We start from the raw sequence: 23,015 nt of genomic DNA, 5'->3' as shown, positions 1-23,015 counted from the left end.
TTCGATGTCGATGTGGAAATAGTAGATTTATTTTTCATCGCCAGTCGCAATATGCCACAGAAAACTGTTATCTTTCGCTTGGCAAGCAAATAAATGGCGATGCTGAAACTCTGACGATGACTTCTCTAAAAATTCTTTGAATGTTTAGAGCTCAAGGATTAGGACATTAAAATCACCACCTTTCCCTTGGGTGCCATGGCATACATTCTAAAAGTATTTAATGGGCTTCGTCTGAAGGGAAAATTAAACGTTCGAATTTAATACATAAGATTCTCGCTAATACGCATCGCTTATCATATATTGGCCATCTTTATGTAAAGTACTTTATGCAAAGTACTTTTAACTAAACGATTAATATGGAACGTTATAATAAATTACGAATAACAGAATTTAAAGATCTATAATTTATTTTCTTTATAATATAATAGTAATATCAATTATTGAATTATATTATCAGCCATAAGATATTCTAAAAATATTTAATGTACTGTTTTAGAATATATATTCAGTTATTTGTGTTAACACGTTCGCTGCCAATAACGCGTTAGCGCGTAATGTGTTGCTTTCATTGGAGGCCAATTGCGCTCCAGCGCGTTATATATACGGTTGGTTGTCTTTCTATGCCTTGTTTTTAGTTCGGCATTAGCAGTGTGCCCGTACAGTTGTATCGGCACTATCTGAAGGCTACAGATCAGTCATTTATGTGCTTGGATTTTTACATTATGTGTAAAAAGTATTTGAATGACGAAAAATATATGAATATATTTTTGGTAATAGTTTTATAGTATATATCTATATTAATTGGCATCAATTCACTTATTGAGAGCGGTGCTTATAAAAAAATTATTCGAGCACTTTTATGCTAGCAACTTTTAGTCAAAAGAAAATAAGAACTAAATATGATGCCATTTCTTTACCATTATTTCAATTGTTAAAAAATTAATGGAAAAACAATAAATAGTCAATGAAAAATAGAAAAAAAAGCAGGTGAACAAGTATCAAAACGAAAGGAAAATGTCGAGAAGACAAAAAAAAACCGAGGACAAGGAAGAGCCAAAAAAAAGAATCCAAATATATAGGTGTTGTAAAAATTAGGATTCGAAGAAACAATGATGATTCTTCTGAGTATGGAAATCATTACGAGAGACTTGTTATAAAATTGTCTTTGTTATAATATAATTCCAATTTTCGTAAAATTTCTCTCTTTTTTTCGTTATGTGTATATTTCATTGATAGCTCATACCACAGTCTGATTTTGAACGCGATAAAATAAGTTTTGACTAATGAACTCGTTTTTCTTCAGAATGTTTATATAATTTTTTTCTCTTAATTTGATTTTGTGTAATTCTTATTATACTTATCCTCTTATTAGATGAAGCTATTCAAGATTTTATATAAAACATGGCTACGTTGCATTTTATCCATTCATTTTAAGGAACAAAAAACTTCAGAATCCTCTGCGCATTGTCTATTCATCCTTACATACATGCTTAGTCACAATATAGCAGTTTTCTCTAATTCTGTTTCTGTTTTCTCGTACTAATCAACATGCTGCCCCATATTCAAAATGAACTGTTATAATGGATTTATAAAGTGTTCTGTTGTTATCCAGCATACTCACCAGACTTAGAGCCTTCAGAGTATTAATTGTTCAGATAGATGGTGTTTGCCTTAACTGGCACACGCTTTCGAAATTCCATGAAGATGCGAAAATGGATCGATGGCTGGATCGCTGCCAAACCCACATCGTTCTTTCGACACGGTTCAAACAAACATCACGACACAAAATATCTTAATATATGAGTAGTGATTAAACTAAAGCCTCCTGTATATCATAATCCCCAAATATTTATTGAACACCCTCCCCCCTTCTATTTTTACAATAATTTGTGTCATTCTACTTACATTCATTTTCAATCTATCCTCACACAACCTAGGCTGAGTAGGCAAGATTACATATTCCACGCTGTTTATTGCATTAATTTTATTCATTATTACTAGTACAGTTGTATAATTGACTGTCTATAAGGAGATAAAAAATAGTGTAGAGATCTATAGAACCGAGTAGATTCCCATTAATCATTATATATCTTGGTTTGGTTTAGTTTTCACGTCTTGTATATAATCTGCGTCCAGTTTCTTTAACTCACACTTCGGGTTCTGGTTTCAATAAGGTCATGTATCCTAGAGAGTTATTCTTTAGTTTTATCACTGAACAGAATGAGTCCACAGAGCTTTCTATGGCTATAGACATTCAACTGTCGGGTGATGTTGACTTATCTTTTGTTTTCTCAGGCTCTCAAGATAAGTAAAGTTTTTGTAAGGTTTGAAGTTTATGCCTTATAGATAAACATACCAGAGAAAGTTAACACATTTTACTAGGAATTACCAGCCATTGTATACAAGTCAAGACAATGCGTAAAAGTACTTCAGTCTTGAGGCTTTTTTTCAGATCAGAAAATATATTTCGCTATAAATCTTTAGAGAAAATCTAGACAGGGATTATAGTAAATGGAATTCTTTACGACTAGCTTTATGAAACGCTGCACGCTGATTAAAAATTTCCTCTTCGGCCAAAGACCACTTAAATCACGACGGAAAGAACGGATAATTAAATATTTCTTCGGCGAAACGGCCAGTGTTAATATCTCACCCGTTCTGACCCGTAAAAATGTTCAAGGAACATTTTTAATTTCTTCCGGGAGGTCTCTCGGAATGAAAAACTTCAAATTGCCATTTTAATAGAGCAATATTTTTAGACGTGTATTTCTACTTCCGTCTTATCACCGAATGTAATTGAAAATGTCCACTTATTCATTTTAATGAAGACAATAATTATGAATTGTTATATAGTTATATATAGAATAGTTATCACTATCACTACATAGTATAAAACAAAGTCGCCTTTTCTGTCGCTATATCCCTATGTGCGCTTAAATCTTTAAAACTACGCAACGGATTTTGATGCGGTTTTTTTCAATAGATAGAGTGATTCAAGAGGAAGGTTTATATGTATAATACATGCATAATATACTAAGGCAACATTGCTAATTTTAGAGGTTTCTAACGTGATGTCGTAAATTAACCTATTTTTTTAGGCTTATTTAGCAATTAGCAAAAACGCTGCCTAACCCTACGAGTTAGATCAAATTAATGTACTACAGTATTGTACACCATAAAAAGGTCTACAAAAAAGTCCGCGATGGTATATGTTTATCTTTTAGGGATAACCCACATTAACCATTTTTATTGTTTACTTTTTACGTGAGAAAATGGCTTATTTACGAAGCTATTTTAAGCAATACGGCATTAATCCTTATCGAATTAAGTACCTTAAATACAGTGTGCAATTAATATAGATCAATATGGTTCCTTACAGCATGTAAATTAAACAAATATTTTCGGAGATACTACAAATTTAAAATTTGCGTTTAAAAATGTGTAATGTAATAAAAATTGTATGAATTTAGATATTCCAAAGATAGCAGGAAATCTTCATAATAAGTATAGGGGAAGAGGAATTGTTTTACTCCAAATTTAATGCGTGCAGGCCAAGGGCAGTAATGAATGAACCAAAAATACTGGATCGATTTTAATCATGTTTTCATTGAGTGACATAGGCATATATATTTTATGCCCGTGCAAAGGCGGAGCGGGCCGCTATGTTTTTATATACAACGTTCATATTTTTTTTGTAGTGTATTTAATTTAGTATCAGCATTGCACCCGTGCGAAGCCGGGGCGGGTCGCTAGTTTTTATTATATTTTTACTAGTCGTTGCCGAGTGACCTACAATTTATCTTTGCAATAACTTAAATCTACGTATATATCTAGGAGGACTCATCTGCACTATCTCAGCCTCTGGTGTAATCATGTTTATATATTAGCACTGCTGCTTTTCTATTAAATATAAATCTCTTATAGTTTCCTAGATATAGGCTATCGCAATTTTAAATTTCAGACTCTGTTTTTCCATATAGGCCAAAATTCGTTCGTTCCAATTCACATTCCAAGTAATATTCGGCACGCCAATAGCTCACTGCACTACACTACAAAAGATCAAACGGTTTGATTCTTTTGAGTCTGTGTCCCGTTTTGGTGTTATCCAAGACTTGTCTTAGTTCGATATTGGCATTAGAATGTAGTCTCTACTCATATTTCCTTGTGATTCGGTCGGTACTTGAAACTCTCGGTGTAAGCAGTCAATCCTGTAATATCTGGGTGCATGTACAATACTTCTCAGGACTTTATTCTGGAAAACTAGTGTTCTATTTATATTAATTTTCGTGAAACACCGCTATACGTGAATTCTGGAAATCTATATAGAAGTTTTGCATCAAGATTCATTCCGATATACTTAGCTATGTTGCTATATGGAACGATAGTATTATTTTTTGTTATTGGTGCTTGTGCGGTCTAGTTATACGTAAATTGCGCATTCACAGATGCCTACTTTCGTTTATTTTGATTATCCACGTTTTATTCCAATCATTTATACTGTTACTTTCCCGTTGTAGCTAGTGTGGCTTTTTCGCTATTGTCTTCAAAGTTTTTTTACTGAATTAAAAAAATTAAGTTAAAGTTTTGAAATATCAAAAAAATCATGACTGGTATAGTTTAGAATTATCCCAATAGTGAAAAACTTAAACTATTGGGAGGAAATATATAAGATGATCGAAATGGTCGGTTGGTCTGTCAGGAATATATAAATCAGAGTAGGTACTCAAAAGGGATTAGCAACCCTGAAGAAGGCTTTAAGTCCATTTGTTCTATTCATATAATATCGAATATATTTGTTTATATTGTCATCAGGTTTGTGTCATTATATTATCGTTATATAACATTTATTGTAAGGATGGTCTTCGTTTTTTGTCTTTGTCTTTGAAATGTTAGGTGCTTGCATATGCTATGATATTTTTTGGTCACGTTAAAAAGTCTATTATTGAGAAAAATTGGTGTAATATATATTAATTCAAAATATTTATATTGTTTTTTTATCTTTTTCCTATCTTTCCTGCAACGTGGTAATACCGTGTCGAAAGATGTAGGTTTGGCAGAAGAACAAGTGCAGAAGTGTATCCTTCACAATTCTTCCGTTACAGTTGTATGGGCACTATCTGAAGGCTACAGGTGAGTCTTCTATGTGCTTGGTTCCGATTTTTCCATTTTGATTCAGTATTACAGAATTGCATATGGCGGGAAAAAATGTCGATATGTCAGGGCCCTCCCGTCCTGAAAGTGGAAAAATAGATATGAAACGTGTTCTAACTTTACAATAAATATTCAGACAATCGTATTCCAATTTACGGCTTTTGTTTGTCTGTCATAAAAAGGTTACTAAAAGCTCCGTCCAAACATACTTCCAGAGCGGTTATCAGCGAATATGTTTTGAAAGTACGAGTGGAGAAGAAAGCAGGAAAGGTAATGAGAAAGCAATGTAAAAATTATTATTTACAAATAAAAAAAGAAAAGGCACTATTTATGTATGCAGTACATGTCCTGGATATCCTGGTTACTGTTTAGATTGCTCAAAAATTAATCATGAGTGACCTCTTATGATTTATCTGAATACGGTTTTTATTTATTTTGTGAGTTTTAGTGAAAGCTTATGGTCATTTTTATTTCTATTGACTTCTCAGTTTAGTTGAATAGATATTTCGTTTGTTAGTAGTAACATTTACTTAGTTATTTTTTCCCGTTTTTCCGTTGAATATTTGTTATCTCATTTTCGTATATATATATATATATATATATATATATATATATATATATATATATATATATATATATATATATTCATACTATATATATACATATTAATTCATACGAGGCGCGTTATGGGGCCATCGGCAATAAAATTTGACGTCACTACCGATCACGCTCTCACGTGACACAAAAAAATATTGTTAAAACATAAAAACATGTTGTCTTCTAGTTGTCTTCTCTTGTTCTTAAATTATTTAATTAATTATTTATTATTTTATTAATTATTTAATTTATTTAATTATTAAATTAAAACAATATTAATGTAGAAATTCCCGGTCTTAAAGATGCAATTCTCTTAGACACTGAAGATGAAATCACAAGCAATGGTAATTATTAACTGAAATATAGTTTATACCGTCATGTGACTTCCTCATACAAAAATTGATGGTTCGAATTATTTTATACGAAATATTTTACAAATGAAACAGTTTTCTTTCGGGAAATGGGATAAAATACAACAAAAATGTTCGGAAAAGATCGTAATCAAAACATAAGGCTAACTACAGTATCTAGAAACAGTTCAAGAGTATATTTATTTAGAAATATTTTCTAAAAATATTTACTATAAAGTTTTAGCATATATTTTCAGTTATTCGCATTAATGAACTAATATAGAAAATAATACTTGCTGAAATATTGTATCTTAAAATTCATCCAAAAAAAAGATTAATGTAGGAAATCTGTTATGATGTAGGAAACCCGCTGTTAAAGATGCAATTCTCTTAGAAATTGAAGATTGAGTCATAAGCAGAGGTAAATATTGACCAAAATACAGTTTAGGTACAAAAGTTACTATATACGGAACATTAAATAAATGAAACAGGATGCTTTCGCAAAACGGGATAAAATACGACAAAAATATTCAAGAAAGGTCGTAGTCAAAACAAAATGCTAACTGCATTATCTAGAAACAATATTTGCGCTTTTAAAATCGGATATCCATCATCAACCCTCGTCCTGTTGAATGGGAGCCGGGGCATAAAGCGCATGACTTCCATGTTTATGGGTCGCAATATCGAAATGTATATTCTCCGATCCATCAATCCTTCGGGCTCCTGCGGGTAATTCGACGTGATCGGCCCTGGACAACGTTCTCGACGGACGCCCAACGTACGGCACTGACCAAGCGCACCTCGCTTTAGGTACCCGCCAGGCACTGTTGCCAATATTGATCGTCGGTCGCTCAAAACCAGCGTCGTGACGCGCGCTTTTCTCCAGGACCAGGCGCGACGTTGCCGCGATCTCCACATTTTCCCGCGATATTTCCGCGACATCGTCGTCGCGGCGAGCAGGAGAGGGGGAAGGAGGCGCGTTTCTAAAAAAATAATCAATGGTTTGTTGGATTTTACAAGGTTCCGTCAACATATTTTGGTACATGTTTAAATACAATTTTATTCTATAATATATGTTTTATATTTTGCGGGCTAATAAATTAAATATTTAAACTACTGATTTAATTAAGAAGTTTCCTAGTAATTAGCTTATGAAACACATATTTAGTTAACCATATTATACATATAACAGGTCAATTGAAAAGTCCCTGGCCTACCATAGTCAAACACATTTTTGGCAAAATTAGTTTTTTTTATTCAACATAATTTCCTTCAAGGGTGATACACTGATTGTAGCGACCCTCTAACTTTTCGATACCATTTTTGTAGTACGATTTGTTCTGTGCTTCAAAATAGGCTTCAGTTTCAGTGATCACTTCCCCATTCGACGAAAATTTCTTCCCAGCAAACATTCTTTTGAGATCTATTTTTTTGTGATTGACTGATAAACCAGTCTCTTTGATTTTAGGTCTATTTTTAACCTACCATCGGGATGTATGCAGGTATTTAGCCGATTCTGTTTGGAAAACCGGGAATCGGTGAAGTCATTTAATTAAGTTTTGTTCATTTCGCCACAACACAATCTGTTGAATGTTTTCTATATAATTACTCAACCCATGAATTTTTGTACAAGAAAGTCACGTCAAATTATAAACTGTATTTCGGCCAACTCTTCTTATTTCATCTTATATTTTATGGTAATAAATTATATATTTAAGAAACATATTTAAGCTTCTGAAGCATATATTTAGCTATATTATAAAAATATATACATTATTATTTTGATAAATATTTCATTTACTTATAGTAATTTAGCTAAATTTTTTAGAGTAGTGACTACTTAGAGTGTTAAAAAAAGATTGAAAAAAGATGTTTATCTTGAGATGATTTAAAAATGCTCATTATATAATATTAATTAATTATTAATACTATTAATTAATTAATAAGCGATTTAGAAGAATACAAAAAGATGTGCAATTTATATTATTAATGAATGTAATAAATGAATAATTTGTATTAATTAATAAAAACATTAATTAAATAATATGACAATTAAGTTCTTGACTGTTTAAATGTAAATTGAAAATATTTGATAAAAACACTTTTCAAAAAAATTTACCAAGTAAAGAATTGAATATAATTTCAGTTAATTAAATATATTGAATGAGTATAGAAAAAATATGAAACATTAAACTGTATACATCACATAAGTAAAAGTGCTTAAAACATGGTTTCATATATTCAATATAATCATATATGACGTCAATTTCTTTGTTTTTTACTAATTGCTTAACGTGGCTTTTGATTCACATCTAGTGAGCAACATAAAGATTTTAGAGTGCGTCCTGGTTTATTTAGTAGAGACACTAAGATGATTATTCCATGTTATATTTTGTAGTGTTGCCATTTAGTATTTTACAAATGACTATTACCTCTTAGATTGACGAAAATTGTTTTACGTTAAAGAACAGCTGAATGGGTATGCTGGATGTTGAAACATTTTGTACACTCATTCACTTTCTTTTGTAAAACGAGTATTTTTTCAAATTATTTCATGTTATAAGGTTGTAATTATTGAAGGTTGTAATAATTTAATAATAACCTGAACTGTATCAGTTTGGTTTGGCATTTTTGCCAGTAGATCCATTATTTATAGTAATAGTGCATAAAATCTCACTCGAACTTCTTTTTCCTCTATTATTGGTGCTTAATTCTAAAGTATGCATTAATTTTAATCAGCTATTGTTGACGAGTGTAACAGGTCAATTGAAAAAGATGCGTGTATAAATTTGACAGCTGTCGGATCATTAGTTTGTGAATTATAGCATTTTGAGTGAAGCAACTTTTGTTATTATGAAAAAAATTAGATAAAAAGGATCCTTCGCATGCTGATGAAATATTGCTTTTGGAAGGGAAAAAATACAGTTGAAGGAAAAACTTAGCTTGATGCCGAGTTTTCGGACACTCCAAGAAAATCGACTATCAAGGATTGGTACGCTAACTTTAGACTACTACATAGCGTTATTGGACGGTTTGAAGGACGAAATCGCCGAAGAACGGCCGCATTTGAAGATGAGATGCTTAAGATGCTTAGATGATTAAAAATGATTAAAATTGACAATAACTAAAATAAGAATATTTAAAAACGCATGGTTAAAATTATGTATATTAATTAATATTAATTAGCATTAACAGTTTTATTAGATATTTAATAAATAATCAGTTCCCTATTGGTACATTTAATATAATACGATACGGTACACTTTACTTTGTATTTGTTACTTGTTTACAAAACATGTTTAGTTCATAAGAAAGAATAAATATCAATGTTTAATGAGTCTACCAAAATTATGTTATGTTCTGTTCTCATAAATTTAAAGTAATTGTATTTGTCGTAGTTATATTCAAAGGAAATTTAAATTATACGATGAATTCCTTGATAAATAACAAATAGTCTTTCTAGATATCCTGTAAATTTGTATGTTTCTTATTATATAGTTGATAAAATAAAGACTATTTTATCAACGCAAATATCTTGATGGTAAATGAAGAAGTGAACCAAAAAATATATAGACCAGATAGAATTATGTATATTAACAGTTCCTTAAAGTTTTTTTTAATAAATACTAACCGTTTTGTTAAAGATGCTATAAATAATCACGCTTCACGAAAACAGGCTTTCCCTTAAATGAAAACATTTCAGCCCATAAAGAAGAATAAATATCAGTCCTTACTGAGCTGACCAAAATTATATTCTGTTTTGTTTTAATAACTTTAAAAGTGCATATAAAGTATTTCTATATTTAAAGGAATTAATTGGTCATGAGTTCGATCAAATGAAACGTTAAAGTGTTTTTCATTGACGGGTATAAATAATGTGTTTGATTTAGGTACATTCAATATAATAATAATTTTTATTCCATATGAAATGTATTCCAAAAATATCATTATTCATATACCGAACTGACCGAAAAGTATGTTCTAATTTGTTTCCCTAAATTTATAACTATATAAAAATTATTTTCAATTTACTGTTATTATTTATAAATAAGTTGGAGATAAAAAGTATCAAGAAAGTAAGATTACTTGTCGCTTATAAAGCATGCGATCAGTATTCTTTAATTTATATAGCGTTATATTTTATGTTGGTTGAATTGTTTGTTAATTGTTTATTTCTTTATAAGTTAATATCAAAAATTGGTTATTTTATGAACTAGTATATAATCTGAATGAAATTTAGGTATATTTTTACTGAGTAATTATTCCATAGTTATATTTTATGTTATTGTGTCGAGATCATTTTAACAAGAATTATATAAACAACAGTTATTTTATATTGACAATGCTATTATAGACGTTTCTGGAATAATATGTTATGTTCAGTCAAAACACGAAATCGGAACATCATTTGCAGGAGGTTAGAAGTCATATTTAATTCAAAGACTGTTGCTAAAGGTTGCTGCGTGTTGTTGGAAGCTTACTCCAACGATACAAATATATAAATATTGGTTTGAATGTTTTATATACAGTCATTTGGACAGATGTGATATAATTGATTTCTCATACACCAAAAAAACTTGAAGATGAGGAAATGGGAAACCCCAAATTTTTGTTATAATATTTTTCAAAATTACTATTGATTATTCTCCACTTGATCGCAAGGCTACAATAAATAAACCTATCGGAAGCCCAAATATAGGGTAAAGATGTCTCATACATTAATGGTAAGAAATTATTCATTTTCCAATCATTTAAGAAATAATTATAAGTGGAACAAAACTAAAAATTAAATTAGTAATTGACATTAAGACAATTAGTATATTAGTCTTTCGATGTCTTGAAATTGTTTCCTTTTTCTATTACTAAAAGAACCAAAATAAAATATATCGAACCGTTATAACCTTGACACAGAAAGATTATTTTAAGAAATGCGATCCGAAATTAATTTGAGTTAATATGTCATTGACATGCCGTTCAATTAGCTAATGAAAGACGTGATCTAAATTCACATATCCGATACCGTGTTACATCATAAAACTGTTTGATCATTAGCGTGAACGCGAAAAAGACGCACCGAGGACTGACATTTTTGGAGAATAATGCTCAAAAATACAATAAAATATTATTATACCATTAGGATATCATTTTATTTCCGTTAATTAATTGTTAGTAACAATGTTCGTTATTTCCATTATACTGTATATTTATATTCCAGATGCATATAGATATTTGAATTACATGCGAGCTTAACCACACATTAACAGGTCAATTGAAAAGTCCCCGGCCTACTATAGTAAAACACATTTTTTCAAGGTTGATACACTGGTTATAGCGACCTTCCAACTTTTCGATGCCACTTTTGTAGTACGGTTTGTCCTTTGCTTCAAAATAGGCCTCAGTTTCGGCGATCACCTCTTCATTCGACGAAAATTTCTTCCCAGCGACCATTCTTTTGAGATCTGAGAACAGGAAATAGTCGTTGGGTGCCAGATCTGGAGAATACGGTTGATGAGGAAGCAATTCGAAGCCCAATTCATTGATTTTTGCCATCATTTTCACTGGCTTGTCACACGGTTGTTGACACATTGTCTTGGAGAAGCAGCACTTTCTTTTTCTTCAAATGCGGTCGTTTTTTGGCGATTTCGTCCTTCAAACGGTTCAATAACGCTATGTAAATAGTCGCTGTTGATGGCCCTTCCTTTTTCAAGGTAGTCAATGAATATTATACCATGCGCTTCCCAAGATACAGACGCAATAACTTTGCCAGCCGATTGTTGCGTTTTCCCACTCTTTGGAGCAGGTTCATCGTGTGCAGTCCACTCGGATGACTATCGATTAGACTTCGGAGTGAAATGAACGGAGCCATGTTTCATCCATTGTCACATATCGACGCAAAAACTCGGGTTTATTACGCTTGATCATCTTCAAACACTGCTGCGAATCATCAACTAGTCGTTGTTTTTGGTCAGAAGTGAGCTCGCGCGGCACCCAGTTTTCTCAGAGCTTTTAAATACTCAAATATTCGTGAATGATATGATGTACAGGTTCAGTCGATATCATTAGAGTGTTTGCTATTTCATTCACTTCCAATTTACGGGGATTCAAAATCATTTTGTGAATTTTTTTATTGTTTTCGGCGGTAACTACCTCTTTTGGGCGTCCACTGCATTCATCGTCTTCGGTGCTCATTTTACCACGTCTAAACTTATTTCTAAACTATTTTCCTGGGACAATGTTCGGAAACTCGGCATCAAGCCAAGTTTTTGCTTCAACTGTATTTTTTCCCTTCAAAAAGCAATATTTTATCAACACGCGAAATTCCTTTCCACCCATTTTTTTCACAATAAGAAAAGTTGCTTTACTCAAAATGCTATAATTGACAAACTAATGATCCGACAGCTGTCAAATTTATACACGCATCTTTTGAGGGTTGGGGCTAACTAAAAACATATGGATTTAATTCTAGTAGCGTCATCTATGTGTCAGGTCGTGGGGCATGAAAATGTATTTGTAATTCTGAAATTATGTTCCAAATAACAATTTTGTTATAATTTAACCAAGCCGAATCCGATTTATAATCAAGAGATGTAAGATAGATCTAATTTTTAATAATGCTAATTTAATACAGCTTAACATTAATTATTAATTGATTTTAATAAAATAATAATAAAATACCCATAAAGGAAAAGAATGTTTATGTATTATTCTTGTTTTCTTAAAGTTAATGTATTCTAGCTGGTAAAATGACTTTTATTTTATAAAATATATATTATAATACGGGACGTGAAAATTTATTTGTTATTCTGAAAAAATGTTTCAAATAAAAATTTCATTATAATATAACCAAGCCGAATCCAATTTCTAATCAAGAGGAGTAAGTTATATCTAATTTTTAATAATGCAAAATATAGCTTAACAATAATTATTAATTGATTTTAATAAAATAATAATAAAATACCCATAAAAGAAAAAAGAAACTATATATATTATCCTTGTTCACCTGGCGGAAACAGAAAATCGTGGAAACGTTTTCCGAGAAAAGCGCCATCGAGGCATCGGCAACACCGCAGACCAGTCCGCCGAGCCAACTAATCGTAGCAGGCTCTGCCGAGACCAGTTACCTAGCAGGACACCCGTGGCGTCCCCGCGAATAAACCGCGATTTCCCTCGAAAACGCCGTACGATACTCTGCCGTTCTGGATTGACTGAGCTCAGGATATGGACCTGATGCAAGACCAGCACGAGAGTCGATAGGGGATAGGGCATTCTCTCGAACATTCTTCGCTCGTCGTCCATCTCCAGCAGCAGCAGCAGCTCGTGAAGAGTTTCGGGTCCAATCGAACGGTGGTGGGCAACAGTAGGAGGACGCGGACGGAATAAGAAAGGATTTTGTCGGTCAGCAGGAGAGGAAATTGTAAGATGATTGATTAGTGTTTAACAAAAATTGACGGGGAATTTCAATTCTTTCTGTTTAATTTCGAAGGGTATTTTAAAGATAGTGAAGTTTTTGGTGATTTTAATAGATGACACGGATTTGCATCAATTTAATCTTTTCCCCAGTTTATTTTCAATCATTTTTTCGCCCTATATATGTATATTCTGTGAGCTTCATCAATAATATGAATATCACTGTTAATAATTATTAATTTATATCGATAAATTAAAGTTAAACGCGACATAAAGACTGTGAGGTAAGTAAAAATACATTGGATGTCTTCTTGTGCCCATTATAATAAAAGCGTAATTATGTGTACGTATTCTTTGTATTTGGCGAAGAATTGTCATGCTTTTTCATATAGTTAAGTACGAAAACAGTATTTCATAGAAAAAAGGGTCATACTCCTTATTTTTCGCATTTTTAATTAATTATTCAATAAATTATTCATTAAATTTGTTTAAGAAGCGCATGAACGACACAATACTAATTCGTATCTACTAAAAGGACCAGATGACACATATTTTGCAGTTTTTGAGACATTATTAAGTTTTGTACTTTTATAGAAGCGGTAACATTGTAGAAGATATGAATGTAAGTTATTTTAATTTTAATTTGATCATCTGGTTATTGTTTATGTTTTTATATAGTTAAGTATGACCTGTATATTATAGAAAAAGGGGTCATATTCTTTGATTTTTCACACTTGTATTTCATTAAATTCAGTTCATTTGATTTTTTACATATAAAAATATTGTTTTTACGTGTTCTCGTCGGTAAGATAATACTATATTCGATATACTATTATTATTGTAATAATTTCTTCAAATGAAGTGACAGTTTTAATCGACTATTAAAAAAGGTCAATTAAACGTACCTATTTTTAAAACAGATTATATATTAGTTTATAAAACATCCAAGGTGTGACTGTATATTAGTTTTATGGTTAATTTTTTGTTCCATCATAATGTAAAATTAATAATATAAAACTAAAAATGTCCACATATTTAATAAAAGAAGGTTTATAAAATTTGACTAATATTTTATTGTTTTTTAGTAACAATTTTTCAACGTCGGTATAAATTTTATGGTTATTGTATGGCATGGAACTCATTTACTGCAATGTAAACAAATTGCTTTTCTTAGGTACCAAATATCGTATTACGATGCCGTAATGCAGCATTTGCGAGAAGTTTTACTTTTTATATTTAAATAATAAGAGTGTCGTTGGAAACTTATGGTAGACATATTCATATTGATAAACATATCGATAAAATCGTAGTATCATAACTCTTATTAGTATTTTATATATTTAAATAATATATTTAATAATACAAATTTTATTCGAAACTTGTAGTAAACATACTAATATATACTATATAGTAATTTTGATGCAGATGGAAAAGAACCCCTCTAAACCAGAGGTCGGAAGAAGTTACATGGTGCCTTTGAATTATATGACATTTTGTAATATAACAATGTTCGATCACATACTGCAAAATCTGTGTAATTCTACGTCTAAACCCTTAATTTCACCCGCTTTATTTACCAGCCATTTCCCGAAAGTACGAAATAAAATCTTAAAAAGGCTGTCGTTAATAATAATATAATATAAAGTTGTAATATGGTATTGGACATCTTGGAGAAACCGGCAAAACTAAATACATAATCTTTGAGAAATAATCTTTGAAATATTCAATAAACCTAGAGATTTTCACATCTGCTTCTAAATGGACCAGATGACATATTTTTCTGTACTTTCTACTTAATATGACAAGTATTTAAGTTTTCCAGTTTTATAAAAGGGATAGCATTACGTTATATATTAAAATGAAATTTCTAACAAATTTTTGTTATCACCTTAAAAAACTGCTCTAGTTGCAAACTAAATATCATTTAAACATATTTCTTCTTCGTGGTACATACATCTCAAGTTATTTGAGTTACTAGCATGCCAAAGATCTCTTTTTCACTGCAGTTTAACATATTTCAATTAAGAAAACATCATTAATTATTAAAAGAGAACAAAAATAAGGATTATTAATAACAGAAAAATATAGAAGACTATAAAAGTTCATAAAATTTTCAGTTATATATCAGTATTCATAGTGGGAGGGTATAAATAAATGAAATTAAGTCGTAGTTTTTGTCACGAATACAAAATGGTTAAAATAATGATGATGGCCATACAAAGCGTCGTTAGGGTACTTAGAATGGGAGGTTTATTGTATATATATATATATATATATATATATATATATATATATATATATATATATATATATATATATATATATATATATATATATATATATATATATATATATATATATATATATATTTAACTGTTGTAAATTAGTCCAACAAAATTCTCATCGTCTCTCCATTTGTAATATTAACGTCTTTTTATCGCTACAGTTAATTGTTATGCTCATAATGGGATTTACGCTTTAATTTCTTTCTTTTTAGCATTTTTTGACCTAGTTTTTTGTAGGAAACTTTGGAACTCTACAGGTTTCGTACATATAACAAGTCCTTAGTATCAAAAGAAAATGACAATTAATTTGCTCTTCTATGGTATTCATCAAATATACCCTTCATTATCTATTATTTATCATAAATCTTAAACGATAGCTTCTAGGAAACGTACGAAGAATAACATACGGTATAAAAGTTGTATGTTTTTGGTGAAATACTTTTTTTCTTGATATTTGTGGTTGTTGTTTTCTTAATTTTGAAATTGTATAATTCAATGAAGGTGGGTAATATTGCAGTAGTAATTCCCCCTTTATAAAATTGGTCGATGGCTAATAAACTAAGCGAATCTCAGAATGGGGAATCATTTCGTTCGACTGTGTTTTTGGAGTCTTTAATTACCTGTCACTTTCTCCTGTATATTTAGGATGGTCAGTTCGGTTGTGGTAGGTCGTAGTTCTTTATATTTTGCTCTTGATTGTTAGTTTTATATATAACCAAGCAGTACTGTGAATCACTAGCTCACTGCTAACTTTATTTATCTTTAAACAAATCTTGCCTCATGTTAAACAAATATTTTAAATTTCCTGTAATATTTTCTTCTCAGCTTCTTTCTTCTGCATAATTAGGATGGACATTCCAATTGTGGTATTGTGGAATAATTTGATGCTACAAGCTGCTTGGTCGATCTGATGATAACATATTTGCTGTTACAAATACAAATCTCAACGGGATACAATTAGAGCAGGTATAGGGGTTCAAGATTTGTGGTCAGTAATGTAGGAGAAGGAAGTGGCATCGACTGCCGAAGTAACAAGTCGAATCATCAAGGTGCAGGAGCTTTTGCTTCTTTAAGATGGTGCGTACAGAAGAGGGGAAATGTTAAAATTTCTAGAATAAATCCGTCTATTTTGAATGCTTACTTTGACAATCCTTCTATGTGGCTCCGAATTTTGAACAGTGTTATGACATTTGTAAGCTTGGGTCAATAGAAATGAATTAGAATTGCATTATAAATGACGTAATTCGTTTAACATGAGACAATCAGTGCACGGTCAAGGAACAAATCAGAGACGGTACAATACATTGATACGGCACCACGGTTTTCACATGTCTGTTGATTGCAGCATTCGCCAAATTCCTGCGGTATCAGCAGTATAGGTTGAGAAGTAGATACCTTTCCCGAGCACTGGCTATAGATTGATGATGATAGAGATGACGACGCCTGTAAAACCTTCAAAATTAATCACATATTGGTTAAAGTAAACTTTGAGATAGTTTTCACGAACAATTTATTTGTGAACAGAACAATACAGTTTTGAACTTTTATACTGAACTTCAGAACTCCATGTGGTACTTTGAAATTTTATCAGGTATTACCTGAACGGACACCTGGGACTTTTAACGCTATTTGTGCCTGTTAAAACCATTAACTATAGAGTGGTAAAACTGTAAAATTAGTTAATTAGTTCTATTATTAAGCGAAAATCATTCCGGCTTATCGGTATCAAAATATTGTTTAGATCGCGAACCGATCGGCTGTGAAAATAGTTAATCACGTCCTGAATTCACCAACTGTTACCTATTAACTGTGCTCATTTAACACATTAACATAATAGAGCAGATTACGGACGCGACACGGACAATGTACCCGGCTTCTCCGGTTATCTAAAATTCGATTTATTACAACATCAGGCCAGAGGGGTCGATATGTAAATAATATTGGCTTAAATTAAATACAAGGTTCCTGTATGTAGTCATTTATAGCAGATCAATTGAAAAGTACCCTGTCTACTATAATAAAACACTAATTTTTTGGCAAAATTAGTTTTTTTTATTCAACATAATTGTCTTCAAGTACTGATTATAGCGACCCTCCAACTTTTCGATACCATTTTTGTAGTACGATTTGTCCTTTGCTTTAAAATAGACCTCAGTTTCGGTGAACACCTCTTCACTCGACGAAAATTCCTTTAGCGAGCTCGCGCAGCACTCACTTTGCACAGAGCTTTCGCATACCCAAATATTCGTGAATGGTATGATGTACACGTCCAGTTGATATCTTTAAAGTGTCTGCTATTTCATTCAATTTCAATTTACGGTCATTACAACCTGTTTTGGACGTCCACTGCGTTCGCTGTTTTTGTTGCTTATTTCACCACGTCTAAACTTAACATACCAATTCTTGATGGTTGATTTTCCTGGGACAGTGCCCTGAAACTCGGCATCAAGTCAAGTGTTATCTTCAACTGTATTTTTCCCTTCAAAAAGCAATATTTTATCAACAGGCCAAATTTATTTTTATCCAGTTTTTTCATAATAACAAAAGTTGCTTCACTCAAAATGCTATAAATTCACAAACTAATAAACCGACCACTGTCAAATTTATAAATGCATCTTTTGAGGGTTGGGGCTGACTAAAAACACTCTTCAATTGATCTGTTAATATGCTGGTGCTCTTCTGGGATCTGTCTACTATTATGCTAATGCTTTAATAATCATTTTTTCAATATATAACGATAATAATAACAATGGTGTGATTATTTCAACTTCTCTTTCAAATTTCTCTCCTTACGGTTTAACGAGATGTTATATACCGTAAACTCTATGAGAAATAATACTTAGAAGCCAATGCCTATAGTTTCTATCGAAGCAGTATATAGTCAGCAAGTTTCTCATTTAATAACTTTTCTTTAGTGCGGATCGAAGAAGAAAGGTAATATGTCCTACAAATGGGGCTTTGTCGACTAATAGTTTTCTATTTTCAGCAAAATGACAGAAAATAATGGGCAAAATTTTAATTAAATATACAAGATTATTTAGAGGAAGTTCGCGTAAATGAAACGGAAATGAAAATAGAGTTGGTAGGAAATTAAGGAAACCTGGTGGTGTTACTCGAAAAAGAATTCCACCAAATAATAGCGAAAAATTGGAAAATAAAAATATCTCTGGTCTACAATCTCAACCAAGTTTTCTTTCTATTAGTACATATTCATCTTCATACACTTTATCTGGATCTTCAAGCCCATCAAAGGAACCTTATTTACTTAAACAAGATGACTTAATTGATCTTGTTAGGTACTTGGGGTTTTTAAAATCTAAAGCACAAGTACTCGGATCAAGATTAAGACAGGGGAATTCGTTGGATAAAAGCACAAGAGTTTCATATTTTCGCACAAGGCAAGAATATTTTACAAGTTACTTTCCTAAAGAGGATGATTTGGTATATGGTAATGATGCTGCAGGGCTTCTTCAAAAACTGAGTTTTCCAGAAAATTTCAGTGAATGGAGACCTGTCGTTGACACCTCAAAAATAAGTTTGAAAGTCGTTTTGCTCCATAATGAAAATAAATACCAATCTGTGCCAGTTGCACATGCAACAAATATGAAGGAAAATTATGGAAACCTGGTGGTGTCACTCGAAAAAGAATTTTTGTGCTAATTTAAAAGTCGTCACTATACTTACTGGATTAAAAGTAGGATACTCGAAGTTTTGCTCTTCTGTGAGTGGGACAGTCGCGCAAGGGAAAAACATTACAAAGTGAAAACTTGGCCATTAAGAAAAAGCCTGACTCCGGAACTTAAAAATGTTTCTCAAGAACTTTTAGTCCCAAGTGATAAAATTTTTCTGCCACCACTTCACATAAAGTTGGGACTCATGAAAAACTTTGTGAAAGCTATGAACAAAGATGCAGGTTTCCAATTTTTCGAAACAAAGGAGAAAATTGAAAGAAGGATTTTTTGTAAAAGCAGAAAAGCGAGCTTGGGTGGCGTTTATGAAAGTGTGCCATAATTTTCTTGGGAATACGAAATCTGACAACTATGGACAAATCATTAAAGAACTTCTTTCTGCTTATGAAGCTTTAGGATGCATCATGTCACTCAAAATTCATTTTTTGGACTCGCATCTATATTTCTTCCCTGAGAAACCTGGAGCCGTCTCAGATGAGAATGGTGAAAGATTTCATCAAGATATTATGCTAATTGAAAGACGCTACAATGGAAAATGGTCAGCAGCAATGCTTCCTGATTTCTGTTGGTCGATTCGCAGAGAAACTCAAATGGAAACCATGAAAAGAAAGAAAACTACAAAATAACTTGACTTTTATCACTTACTGGTAACTATATATTGAGATAATTTAATGATATATGTGTAACTTGTGATTGTAAAAAAAAACATTTTTTACTGGAAAACGTATACCGTAATATTTTTTATCTTTTATTGAAATAAACGTTATTTTAATAATAATATTTTCTAACTAAATGAACATTAATTAAGAAATCTATGTGCTGTACTTATTTGCATGTTATTTTTCGGGTTTAGAGCGAGAAATGTGGTGAATTCACGTATGAAAACAAAAAGGAGAAACTTTTTTTTGCAGACCGGTGTTTTTGTTTTAAAATCTAACTTTACATTGTGCATAGCTTTATTTTAAGATGACTATTATGTAATTTGTTCTTTTATTTCGATGTTTATTATAAGCTTGTGGACTTAATTTTATAGTCTTGATAAAATAATCAATAAAGTTGTTACTGTTGATATTGATGGTAATTAGGTCATCATTCCAACGGCAACTGTAAAGCACCGTACGAGTCGTCGGTCTATCGACCCCCGAACTGGTTTATAAACCGTACCTGATCCACCCATTCGGCACATTAACATAATAACACAGATCGCCCGAGCTAGACAATGAACCAGATTCTCTAACAGGCCCGAACTCGATTTATTAATACACGACAAGCAACAATCAATAAACGATCGTGTCAAGTACAACGATTCAAAATCGATCGTCGGCGTCGATTTCATATGCAACCATATCGTCCCACTAACAGGAACGTGCTTGATTCCGATGTAAATTGCCGAGGACGCGTTCTAAATTGTTTTTTACACTGCCATTTGTTAAGTCGTCGTCAGATAATCGCGCCGTAAATCAAACATTGTGCTTGATTGACGTTTTCGTATCGTTACGGGACATTAGCCGAACGGTTAAGCAGAAAAAGATTCGTTGAAATATCCAGAGTTTACGTTCAATCGAAATAACGGGATCTTTATCTCAACTAATTGAAATCACTACATAGTATAAAACAAAGTCGCCTTTTCTGTCCCTATATCCCTATGTGCGCTTAAATCTTTAAAACTACGCAACGGATTTTAATGCGGTTTTTTTCAATAGATAGAGTGATTCAAGAGGAAGGTTTATATGTATAATACATGCATAATATACTAAGGCAACATTGCTAATTTTAGAGGTTTCTAACGTGATGTCGTAAATTAACCTATTTTTTTAGGCTTATTTAGCAATTAGCAAAAACGCTGCCTAACCCTACGAGTTAGATCAAATTAATGTACTACAGTATTGTACACCATAAAAAGGTCTACAAAAAAGTCCGCGATGGTATATGTTTATCTTTTAGGGATAACCCACATTAACCATTTTTATTGTTTACTTTTTACGTGAGAAAATGGCTTATTTACGAAGCTATTTTAAGCAATACGGCATTAATCCTTATCGAATTAAGTACCTTAAATACAGTGTGCAATTAATATAGATCAATATGGTTCCTTACAGCATGTAAATTAAACAAATATTTTCGGAGATAGTACAAATTTAAAATTTGCGTTTAAAAATGTGTAATGTAATAAAAATTGTATGAATTTAGATATTCCAAAGATAGCAGGAAATCTTCATAGTAAGTATAGGGGAAGAGGAATTGTTTTACTCCAAATTTAATGCGTGCAGGCCAAGGGCAGTAATGAATGAACCAAAAATACTGGATCGATTTTAATCATGTTTTCATTGAGTGACATAGGCATATATATTTTATGCCCGTGCAAAGTCGGAGCGGGCCGCTATGTTTTTATATACAACGTTCATATTTTTTCTGTAGTGTATTTAATTTAGTATCAGCATTGCACCCGTGCGAAGCCGGGGCGGGTCGCTAGTGTTTTTATAAAATCGATGGTGGAGTTTCGAGGAATCACTAAGATTTCGTTTATATGAAGGCGAACATATGATTTTAGGTCTTAACATTTTATGAATGTTCTCACATACACCATAGAGTTGTGATGATCTGGACAGATCCACGTAAATTGTCAATTCACGTGCGTAGTGGGAATCGTAAGTCATGATGAATACAATGATGTGAATGGATGGATAATGTAAATAATGTTCTTATTTAATTCAAGATTGTTATTTATGGTAATTCAATTCATGTTATTACAACAATTTTGAATGGTGATAGTCAAGCTATTGCAAGATTTCGGATTTAAAATATAATTTAGAAATGAAATTTCCCCTTCGTGGAATACAAGAAACGGATTTTCGTTGGTACATATTAAATTTGCGGAAAAAATGTTTATAATGGCAATGAGCTATCTCATTTGAAGATTCATAGAAGATCGATATTTCCTATACTAAATTGTCTTTATGCCAAACGTTGAATTTTTTTTGAATCTCTTCCAAAGATAGTTATACAATACAATATATTACAATATTCCAGTTGGAATATTTGTTGGAACCCTACTGTTGGGATTTTTTCAAATTTTTAGAATTAATAAGTCATTTATCAGTCATACAAAATGTTGATTGAGTGTTCCATTTGACATATCACCGGGAATGTGACCATATTTTTAGTTATTTTGCAGTGGCAAGGCCCATAAGAAATATCTCTTAATATATTTTCATTTCTATTGCTATAGTTTAGTTTCATTATGTGTTATTTTGTTGCAAATGTAAGTTTTTACATAGTTCTCCCTGAACTATCTTCATTTAGACACTAGTAATATTCAAAATTTCATGAATTATATAGTTAGTTAGTCTCTTGCATACTTGCAAACTTAACTATAGAGATTTTGCCAATACTATTTCATGCTTTTACGTATTTTGAATCCGTAACTATGTAATCTAGCATTTAAAGATTTGTCGTTTTGTCTAGCATGTAATTCAGATCCTATTAGAAGAATTGATAAAAACTAGTCGTTATTATTTATTTAGTGAGTCAACATT

General features: G+C 31.6%; 2 protein-coding genes across 4 annotated transcripts in view; both read left to right on the top strand.

Annotated features, from left to right (window-relative positions):
* Positions 1-23,015, top strand: part of Nca (neurocalcin homolog) — a 244,420-nt gene that overhangs the window by 41,844 nt on the left and 179,561 nt on the right. The window lies entirely within an intron of this gene.
* Positions 1-23,015, top strand: part of LOC143204071 (neuronal calcium sensor 2) — a 196,953-nt gene that overhangs the window by 3,826 nt on the left and 170,112 nt on the right. Inside the window, exon 1 of one of the 3 annotated variants that reach the window (XM_076416522.1) lies at positions 13,372-13,512. The exons of 1 other annotated variant lie outside the window; for it this stretch is intronic. The gene's annotated coding sequence lies outside the window, so the exon portion shown is untranslated. Of the gene's footprint in view, positions 1-13,371; positions 13,513-23,015 lie in introns of those variants that run through there. One more of the 3 variants, XM_076416521.1, reaches the window with a different exon arrangement.

This window comes from Rhynchophorus ferrugineus, unplaced genomic scaffold (assembly GCF_030347505.1).
Source record: "Rhynchophorus ferrugineus isolate W39M unplaced genomic scaffold, kcgeb_rfMv2 rfM10, whole genome shotgun sequence".
Classification (NCBI taxonomy): domain Eukaryota; kingdom Metazoa; phylum Arthropoda; class Insecta; order Coleoptera; family Curculionidae; genus Rhynchophorus; species Rhynchophorus ferrugineus.
The sequence above is the reverse complement of the archived record's forward strand: the minus strand, read 5'-3'. Positions and strand labels throughout refer to the sequence as shown.